Consider the following 11040-nt stretch of genomic DNA (forward strand, 5'->3'; position numbering starts at 1 on the left):
TGTTATCTATCTATCTATCTACCCCTTCCTTCCTGAGATAAGCTGCAATAATGCATTTGTCCTTTGCTACCCCGTTGCACATACACCATATACCTAGTCAGTGGCCTTGTTATCAGCTGCTACTCTTTTAATTCAACTGTCCCATCAGTTGGGTGTTGCTGAGTACCACGCATTTAAAAAAAATGTGTGGGCCGTTACGATTTCTTTAGTGAAATGCTGGCTCCCTCTGGTGGAGCACTGACTTTTTTAATTTTCTATCTGTGGATGAAAAAAAGATAAAAAAAAGTTTGGTCTGAGATGTTGTTTTAAAGTGCTACCTATGTCTGTCAATCAGAGCATCCTATTGGTTTTCACCCAGGCAGATAGATTGCTTGCAATAGATGTAATGAGTGAATGGAACAATGGAATAATGCAAGAGAATGGGACAATGGAACAATGGAATAATGCAAGAATGGAAGAATGGAACATCATTGCACGTGTCATAATGGGCTCCTGGCCTTTATCTGGCTGTGCTGCTGCAGTCAGCTACAGTCTGCAGGGAGCCTGCAGACTAGGAAGAAGGTGGACCGCTGCTTGTTTGTTCACTAATTAGTTATCCTCTCCCCATCCCCTTGTCTGCAGGTGCATGGGACATTGGGGGGAGGGGAGAATGTTTGAAAATAGGCAGACTCATGCAGATTAAAAATGCATGTGTGGGCTGCAGCTGCAACAAGCAGTAAAGTTGTGGGTTTTAAGGTGACTATTGATGAACAACATGTCCTCCTAAGGGGAGTCTTTGTCCCTATCCCTACAATGGGTGCCTTCTTGAAGCCAGGGTGCAGTCATAGGCCAAAACGAATTCAGGTTATCGCTTCTCGGCCTTTTGGCTAACATCAAGTGTAGTATCTGTTCTCATTTAGTATATGTGCTTAGCTTTTACCAATATATTGCATTGCAATGTTATCTATCTAACTATCTATCTATCTATCTATCTATCTATCTATCTTCCCGGCTGCTTGTTTTCCCTCTATCCACACCCTCCTCTTCTTTGATTGACAGCTCTGGCTTCATAGAACCAGAGAAAGAAGGAGACAGAGGTAAAACAAGCAGGTGGGAAGGTGTATATAAAGGATTGGCCCACGCCGTGATCCACGGAGCGCTTGTACTTGGTTTCAACAGTCATTCTGTGCTGACAGTCCCTTTAAAATCAGTGTTTCCCAAACTTCAGTCCTCACGGCCCCCCACAGGTCATGTCTTCAGGATTTCCATAGTATTGCACAGGTGAGAGAATTCCTGATTCCTTGATGATACTTTCATCACATGTGTAATACTGAGGAAATCCTGAAAACCTGACCTGTTGGGGGCCATGAGGACTGGAGTTTGGGAAACACTGCTTTAAATGGAGCGGTGCTGCAGTTTTATTATTCAGCAATTAGCAGGATCCCCCAACAATTTCTTAAGCAATGAGAAAATGCAGTCCCTAATGATGTCCTCTGACAATAAGCGGATCACGGACAGCAGATGCATTGGGTTCTGCATTTCTTGGAGAATGGGATGGGGCAGCTTCTGTCTTCTCAGTGATACAATCAGGAAGGAGATGCAGCGTGAGACAATCCCTGTCTACATCTTTGATCTGATCATCAATACAGAGGGCTGATTGGTGAAGACAGAGGGAAAGGCTAATAAAATTATTAAAAAAAAACTTAGTTTTTCGGCTGGCACTTCCTCTGGGGTCAGTATGCCAACCTCATTGACTTCATAGCACTTGCCAGAGTGGGCAGACACGATTTTATTGCCTTTACACACGTCACCTCCACACAGGGCGATGCTGCTACGACGCCTCTGTAGTGATCAAACGTGGAGTCAAACAGCAGGGCTTTAAGAGGGCTGCCCTTTTCAATCTTGGGACTAAAACACAAGAATAAGACATCCTGTTAAAGGGGATAAAGGTAAGTAAACAGCGTTCAGTCCGGGGTGATGAATTCCAAAAGATAAAGTTTATTCCGCCATCACATAACGTTTCGACCTGTTATAGGTCTTTATCAAGTATATACAAAGACATACAGGGATACTGATCCCCTTTAAGGAAAATCAGTGGCCAGAACCCTTTAAATTCCCCTTAAATGGTCCAAAACTGAAACTGTGGGAACAATATAATCCACTTAGGGTTCAGCAAACTTACAGTCAAGGATTTGATAAAATTATCTACACCCTTGTGTCTCCGGAAAGCATAGCGGACGTTCACGTGCTGAAAATGCCGACCAGTGCTGGAGTGAGCGGAGGTCCGCAGCTTGTGACACTCCTGCTGTAGTGAAACTACAGGTCCCAGCAGACTGACGGTCTCTCATCAAGTTATGCTGGGAGCCGCAGTTTCACAAATAGTGCTAGAGGATCCATGTCAGAAATATGAGGCTGCCACTAGGGTTTCTCCCACAAATATGTAATCGGACGTGGAGCAGATCTGCACGTGGATGAGCCATATTCTCTATCTGTGAACATACTACTCCTTCACTCAGATTCTAAGTGGTTCTGCAGCGCATCTGTGCAGAGCAAGCTGTCAATCAAAATCCGGGCCGGGTTTACAGCCGTCGCCCCTGATATAGCGAGCGGTGCTGTGATCCAAGACTGTAGCCGCTCCGTGCACAACGATGAGTGAAGGCCGGCGGCTGCAGGGAGGAAAGAAGTTAATTTTCTCCCGGTACCTACACTATCAATAAGGCGGCAGGGCAGCATTGTAACAATATTTATCTGCAGATTAACCCTATACCTGCAGGTACATAGCATTTTCCAAGGTGACAGGTTCCCTTTAATAAAGAGAAGATGGATAGAGCCGCATTAGTCCGTACTCTCGGTGGAAGCCTCCTGACAACTTCTTGAAGAACACTTTCCACATTTGTTCCAAGCTTCCCCGACATCTAATAGAAATAAACAGAGAAATTAATTTCTTAATACAGTTTAGAACTCGGCTACAACGAATCAGAAGAAATGAAACCTGTTTGAAGCTGACAAGCAATCAAGCCCCTCCGTAAGCCACACAGAACATGGCTACTTATGTCATCTGCAGGTGATTAAAGGAACCTGTCATGCTGAAATGGTATAAGATCTGTACGGGGGTGTTGTAGAGCAGAGAAGTTGATCAGACTGATAGACATATCTGTGGGAAGAGAGTCAGCAAAACTGGCATTTTATGCAGTGAAAAGTCCTGCCGTATGTACACTGGTCCAGTGGGCGGTCCTACTAAGTGATTGACAGTTCCTTGTATGACCATGCAGGCAAAGATAGCTGTCAATCACTAGTAGGACCGCCCACTGGACTCATCTGTACAAACAGCAGGATTCCACTGAATAAATTGATACAGGAAAAACATCTATCTTTGTACCGTATTAGCCAGTAGATAGAAGAGTATTTAGATTTGAGAGTCCTCAGTGGTTGATACCATCTTTTCCATTAGCCATTAAAAGGTAACAAATTGCAAACTTTCCAGACTACTCAGGTCTCAGGTCTGCCTGATGAAGAAGCCGGAGTAGTCTGGAAAGCTTGCAATTTGTTACCATCTTTTCAGTTACCCATTAAAGGTATCAACCACTGAGGACTCTCAAATCTAATGAATAAATTACAATTTATACTGAATCTTCTCCCACAAACCTATATATCGTTCTGCTCAGTTTCTCATGGATAAAACCTGTACATCTGAATGGGGCTTTAATGTTGTTATTACAATCATGTAACCGCAGATCACAAAATCTTTCATATGATCATTTTTTTAACACCTAAAACCCCAATGGACATTTATGTTTACTAAAGGATTCCTTCCCCATTCTTCTGGCAGCTCTTCTTTAGGTATGGACACAGACCGGCATCCGGCATAAAGACATCTGGAGACTTTTCCTTTTTCGGTGATATTGGATAATCTTCTTCATTTCTAACGCTTTAAATCTTTCAAATTCTTTCTGAAAAATGTATCATAAAGGGACTTTCTCAGGTCAGTTTTGCTTGTGGTTGTGTTACCATTATTTGTGCCAAATGTATCAAAGTGTTGCACGATGTTTGATAAATGTTTATGTAGCACTTCCATCTATCTTTATTTATTTTACTCACTTATATGGCACCATTAATTTCACAGCACTTTACAGACATTATCATCACTGTCCCCATCGGGGCTCACAATCTACATTCCCTATCAGTATGTCTTTGGAGTGTGGGAGGAAACCGGAGAACCCGGAGGAAACCCACGCAAACACGGGGAGAACATACAAACTTCTTGCAGATGTCGTCCTTGGTGGGATTTGAACCCAGGATCCCAGTGCTGAAAAACAACAATGCTAACCACTGAGAAACCGTGTATCTTTATCCACTTTTAACGTCACCCGTCGTTCTTAGACCTGTGTAGCTTACCAAGCCCAATTTCTAAAAGTTGCAAGAGTGCTGTAAAATAGGAAGCTGCACATTTTTGCGCAAAAATGATGCGTCACAAAAGTTTTTTGCTTTTTTTTAACACCAAAAATTGATGTAAATTCCTCGCTACATTGCCCCTTTTCCAGCCACATTTTGTAGAAAAAAATAAAAGACAAGGTACAGACAGCGGAGTTAAATTTGCCTACAGGAATGATTTTGATCTGGAGCGCATCGTACCCGGATACAGTCACTAGCGGGAACGTCAAACATCTTCTCAATTTGTTTCTCCACCCTTTCCGGATCTGCATTCTTCAAGTCTATCTAAAAGCAAAAGTATAAATACTAATTATTTATCAAAGCTGGACAACATCTAGAAACCATATAATAAAACTGGCTTAAAATATAGTGTGAACAAGAGTTTAGGGAGAGATGTACAACTGGCACTGGCCTATAAAAGGGATTGTGTAATCGTACAAAACTAGCAAAAATGTAAAGTGCCTGGAAAACAAGGAACGTGCAATTTACCTCTTAGTAAAAATCCTATGCTTTCTCAAGAACAGAGGAATTTTAATTTCATAATTTTTTTTTAATCAAATAATTTTTATTGAAAAACTCTAACTACAAATATTCCATCTTTCAAATAACATACAGTTATATGAAAAAGTTTGGGCACCCCTATTAATCTTAAGCTTAATGTTTTATAAAAATTGGTGTTTTTGCAACAGCTATTTCAGTTTGATATATGTAATAACTGTTGGACACAGTAATGTTTCTGCCTTGAAATGAGGTTTATTGTACTAACAGAAAATGTGCAATCTGCATTCAAACAAAATTTGACAGGTGCATAAGTATGGGCACCTCACCAGAAAAGTGACATTAATATTTAGTAGATCCTCCTTTTGCAAAAATAACAGCCTCTAGTCGCTTCCTGTAGCTTTTAATGAGTTCCTGGATCCCGGATGAAGGTATTTTTGACCATTCCTCATTACAAAACAATTCCAGTTCAGTAAAGTTTGATGGTCGCCGAGCATGGACAGCCCTCTTCAAATGATCCCACAGATGTTCAATGATATTCAGGTCTGGGGACTGGGATGGCCATTGCAGAACATTGTAATTGTTTCTCTGCATGAATGCCTGAGTAGATTTGGAGCGGTGTTTTGGATCATTGTCTTGCTGAAAGATCCATCCCATGCGTAACTTCAACTTTATCACTGATTCTTGAACATTATTGTCAAGAATCTGCTGATACTGAGTGGAATTCATGCGTCCCTCAACTTTAACAAGATTCCCGGTGCCGGCATTGGCCACACAGCCCCAAAGCATGATGGAACCTCCACCAAATTTTACTGTGGGTAGCAAGTGTTTTTCTTGGAATGCTGTGTTTTTTTGCCGCCATGCATAACGCCTTTTTGTATGACCAAACAACTCAATCTTGGTTTCATCAGTCCACAGGACCTTCTTCCAAAAAGAAATTGGCTTCTCCAAATGTGCTTTTGCATACCTCAGCTGACTCTGTTTGTGGTGTGCTTGCAGAAACGACTTCTTTCGCATCACTCTCCCATACAGCTTCTCCTTGTGCAAAGTGCGTTGTATAGTTGACCGATGCACAGTGACACCATCTGCAGCAAGTTGATGCTGCAGCTCTCTGGAGGTGGTCTGAGGATTGTCCTTGACTGATCTCACCATTCTTCTTCTCTGCCTTTCTGATGTTTTTCTTGGCCTGCCACTTCTGGCCTTAACAAGAACTGTCCCTGTGTTCTTCCATTTCCTTACTATGTTCCTCACAGTGGAAACTGACAGGTTAAATCTCTGAGACAGCTTTTTGTATCCTTCCCCTGAACAACTATGTTGAATAATCTTTGTTTTCAGATCATTTGACAGTTGTTTTGAGGAGCCCATGATGCCACTCTTCAGAGGAGATTCAAACAGGAGAAAAACTTGCAAGTGGCCACTTTAAGTAGCTTTTCTCATGATTGCATACACCTGGCTATGAAGTTCAAAGCTCAATGAGGTTGCAAAACCAAAAAAAGTGCTTTAGTAAGTCAGAAAAAAGTAGGTAGGAGTATTTAAAACAAGAAAATGATAAGGGTGCCCATACTTATGCACCTGTCAAATTTTGTTTGAATGCAGATTGCACATTTTCTGTTAGTACAATAAACCTCATTTCAAGGCAGAAACATTACTGTGTCCAACAGTTATTACATATATCAAACTGAAATAGCTGTTGCAAAAACACCAATTTTAAGAAAACATTAAGCTTAAGATTAATAGGGGTGCCCAAACTTTTTCATATAACTGTACATGACATAGTAATTCCATAGTAAAAATATGAACAAAGTATCTGAACTTCAATTCCCATAACCTACCCTAAACCCAAATCCCAACACTCCAGAGAGAACCATTTTCAGAGCAGTTCTAGAATAACGGACTATAGCATTCGTAGAAGGGGGAAGAAGATAAAAAAGTGACTAACAAAGGGGTAGCAGCGTTTTAATGTTATCATTTACTGCTTGATGCCTGAGCCGGGGAGTGCACGCTTGAAAACTGTTGCAGGCTGCTGTAATCACAGGACACAAGCAAACAGCATGGCATTTCCTATCAGCAGGGAGGAAGTAAAGGGAACAGTAATGAAAGTCTCCTCCTACTCCGCTCCATATTGAAATGAATAGTGTGCATCCTACAAATGAGATGCATACAGCAAACAATTGATTTTCCATACATAGGTTTTGAGTTGACCACTGGATATACACATGTGTATCACTAATTACCAGAACTGGAAATCGAAAAAAAAGACGAGCAAGTTTGGGGTGAATCCTGCCTTCATTACTGCACAACCGCTCAGAGGGATCGGTACTAGGAACAGCAGGAGTGCCGGCGATGTTCACAGATTTACCTGCTGCGGGACTGAAGGAGTCTGATCGTGCTCGGCTCGAAGCTTTTTACCTTGTTTACGACAGGAATAATTGAAAGCTGTGCTTCAAAGGCCAGGAAGAAGTTTGCCACCGTTTGCGCTTGAATACCCTTAAGGGGGAAAAAAAAATATATACATATATACAAATACTGAAACATCTAAATGCATTAGAACATCAAACCCGGTGAACCGGTAAATGACTTGTCCTCCAGGGATACAGGCTACTGTCATTCAGTTATTATTGAATAGGAATTTTACATTTTATGTGATCACCACGCTAGAATGTAAATGATGAAAACACAACACAACTCCTCATCATATGAATATATTTTGTGTTTTATAGAACAGCATTTCTGTGGAATAACACGACTGATTTACTATGTATGCACCATAGCCTTCATTTGATGTCACTTACAGTCACCTGTCACCTTGCCCCAACTCTGCAATCCCCAATATCAGTCCATGACCTCAATGGGGTCACTATAAAATTCTAAAGAGGACTGGTCATGTCTCTATTAGAAAATAGACAAACTTAGGATAGAAACAATATGAGCATATACCCTGCTATAAGTAAGTAAAAAGCAATAGTGAATATACAGTACAGACCAAAAGTTTGGACACACCTTCTCATTTAAAGATTTTTCTGTATTTCCATGACTATGAAAATTGTACATTCACACTGAAGGCATCAAAACTATGAATTAACACATGTGGAATTATATACTTAACAAAAAAGTGTGAAACAACAGAAAATATGTCTTATGTTCTAGGTTCTTCAAAGTAGCCACCTTTTGCTTTGATTACTGCTTTGCACACTCTGGGCATTCTCTTAATGAGCTTCAAGAGGTAGTCACCGGAAATGGTCTTCCAACAATCTTGAAGGAGTTCCCAGAGATGATTAGCACTTGTTGGCCCTTTTGCCTTCACTCTGCGGTCCAGCTCACCCCAAACCATCTCGATTGGGTTCAGGTCTGGTGACTGTGGAGGCCAGGTCATCTGGCGTAGCACCCCATCACTCTCCTTCTTGGTCAAATAGCCCTCACACAGCCTGGAGGTGTGTTTGAGGTCAATGTCCTGTTGAAAAAAAAAGATGGTCCCACTAAATGCAAACCGGATGGAATAGCATGCCGCTGCAAGTTGCTGTGGTAGCCATGCTGGTTCAGTATGCCTTCAGTTTTGAATAAATCACCAACAGTGTCACCAGCAAAGCACCCCCACACCATCACACCTCCTCCTCCTTGCTTCACGGTGGGAACCACGCATGTAGAGTCCATCTGTTCACCTTTTCTGCGTCGCACAAAGACACGGTGGTTGGAACCAAAGATCTCAAATATGGACTCACCAGACCAAAGCACAGATTTCCACTGGTGTAATGTCCATTCCTTGTGTTCTTTAGCCCAAACAAGTCTCTTCTGCTTGTTGCCTGTCCATAGCAGTTGTTTCCTAGAAGCTATTTTACCATGAAGGCCTGCTGCACAAAGTCTCCTCTTAACAGTTGTTTAAAAGATGTGTCTGCTGCTAGAACTCTGTGTGGTATTGACCTGATCTCTAATCTGAGCTGCTGTTAACCAGTGATTTCTGATGCTGGTGACTCAGATAAACTTATCCTCAGAAGCAGAGGTGACTCTTGGTCTTCCTTTCCTGGGGCGGTCCTCATGGGAGCCAGTTTCTTTGTAGCGCTTGATGGTTTTTGCCACTGCACTTGGGGACACTTTCAAAGTTTTCCTAATTTTTCGGACTGACTGACCTTCATTTCTTAAATTAATGATGGCTACTTGTTTTTCTTTACTTAGCAGCTGTTTTCTTCCCATAATACAACTTCTAACAGTCTATTCAGTAGGACTATCAGCTGTGTATCCACCTGACTTCTGCACAACACAACAGATGGTCCCAACCCTATTTGTAAGGCAAGAAATCCCACTTATTAAACCTGACAGGGTACACCAGTGAAGTGAAAACCATTTCCGGTGACTACCTCTTGAAGCTCATCAAGAGAATGACAAGAGTGTTCCAAGCAGTAATCAAAGCAAAAGGTGGCTACTTTGAAGAACCTAGAATATAAGACATATTTTCAGTTGTTTCACACTTTTTTGTTAAGTATATAATTCCACATGGGTTAATTCATAGTTTTGATGCCTTCAGTGTGAATGTACAATTTTCATAGTCATGAAAATACAGAAAAATCTTTAAATGAGAAGGTGTGTCCAAACTTTTGGTCTGTACTGTATATAATATAGGGTACTTAGTAAACATGGTTTTTGATTTAAAAAAAGCCATCCCACCAGCACCAAGGTGTACCCAGTCAGTTATGTGAAGTATATAATAAAATACACTTTAGTACAATATTAGTATCTTGTCCCTTTAAATCTGCAGCTACTTCTGTCACCATGGTAACTGCATTCATACTCAGCCAATAGGATTGCTCGGTTTGAATTTGGAAAAAAAAAAAAAAGTTCTATATGGTCAGTTTGTTCCATCTCATCTGAGTGTGAAGACAGACACCTGCGATCAGCGAGAGATTATAGGTATAAGACGTGATATAATATAACGGACGGAGCCACATCCCATCACACGCACTCAGCGACCACAACTGACAGGAATCAGCACATTTACCAGACAATAAGTTATTATTCCCCAACACATGATACGCTGAGACACCAGTGGGGGGTGCCGCACTCGTTACATCTCCCATCTGGATGGATCCAGCGACGAGATCCTGATATTTATCCCCAGCTCCGCTCCTCCATAGGGAATGGTCCAGATGCACGCAGAACGGACCGAAGTGTAATACTGCTAGAACTCTGCATGATATCATATCCTCCATATATACCACATAATAAAGAGGTGCTCCCACTGGGAGAGGTCATCACCTATCCAGAGATCAGTGATAACTTGTTCCAACTAGACATCCCCTTTAATGGAAGAGATCACATCTCTAACAGTCAATACGCTATTCATTCCCAATCTTCCCTGTGCCCAGTAATGCCCCTGAGTATATCGCCAATATGAGCCAATCACCAAACCCTCTGCTGACTGTTCCCCATGTTTTATAGATTTTGGATCCGTTTCTACAAGAGAAGATATCAGCGGCCACCATGGGGATGGGTTACTCTGCCAGCGATGGAGCAGGTAGTATCCACCAGCCTGTGATATCTGACCTTCCTCCATATTCTGCTGTTACATGCGTTTCTTCAGCTTTACCCCTTCCCAACAGAACCAATTGATGTTTTTTTCTGTTTTTTCCTTCGCTTTTTCCAAGGGTTATAACTTTTTCATGTCTGTCCACATAGTGTGAGGTCTTGTTATTTTGTAGGATGAGCGGTACTTATAAATCACACCATTCATTTACCACATAGTACTAGAAAACGGGAAAAACATTCCAAGTGCAGTAAAAGTGCGAAAAAAAAAGCCTGACCCTGTTTTTCTGGGAAGGGTTTTAACGGCGTACATAGTGTGGTAAAAATGACCTGGTAATAGGATCCTACTCCTCAGTGTGATTACAGCAAGACCAAACTTCTCCAAGAGTTTTGGCAAAAGAAAAAACTTTTTTTTGATGGTGTCACCATTTTTTCTGAGACCCGTAACATTTTCGTTTTTCGGGTTGATGGAGCTGTGTGGGGGCTTATTTTTTGAAGGGCAAGAGGACTTTATTGATAATGTGGCACCCCAGGGGTCTGGTTTCCACAGTAACAGCAGTGTTATGTCTGAGAGCAGGTGGGAGATCTCTTGGTCAGGAATCCTATGCATGCCACACC

At 41.6% G+C, this 11040-nt stretch overlaps 1 pseudogene; it reads left to right on the forward strand.

Moving 5' to 3' along the window:
- Positions 1–846: 846 nt before the first annotated feature.
- Positions 847–964, forward strand: LOC141212404 (U2 spliceosomal RNA; annotated as a pseudogene).
- The last annotated feature ends 10076 nt before the right edge of the window (positions 965–11040 follow it).

Source organism: Phyllobates terribilis, unplaced genomic scaffold, assembly GCF_046119375.1.
Source record: "Phyllobates terribilis strain yellow unplaced genomic scaffold, ASM4611937v1 Scaffold_173__1_contigs__length_4020020, whole genome shotgun sequence".
NCBI lineage: Eukaryota > Metazoa > Chordata > Amphibia > Anura > Dendrobatidae > Phyllobates > Phyllobates terribilis.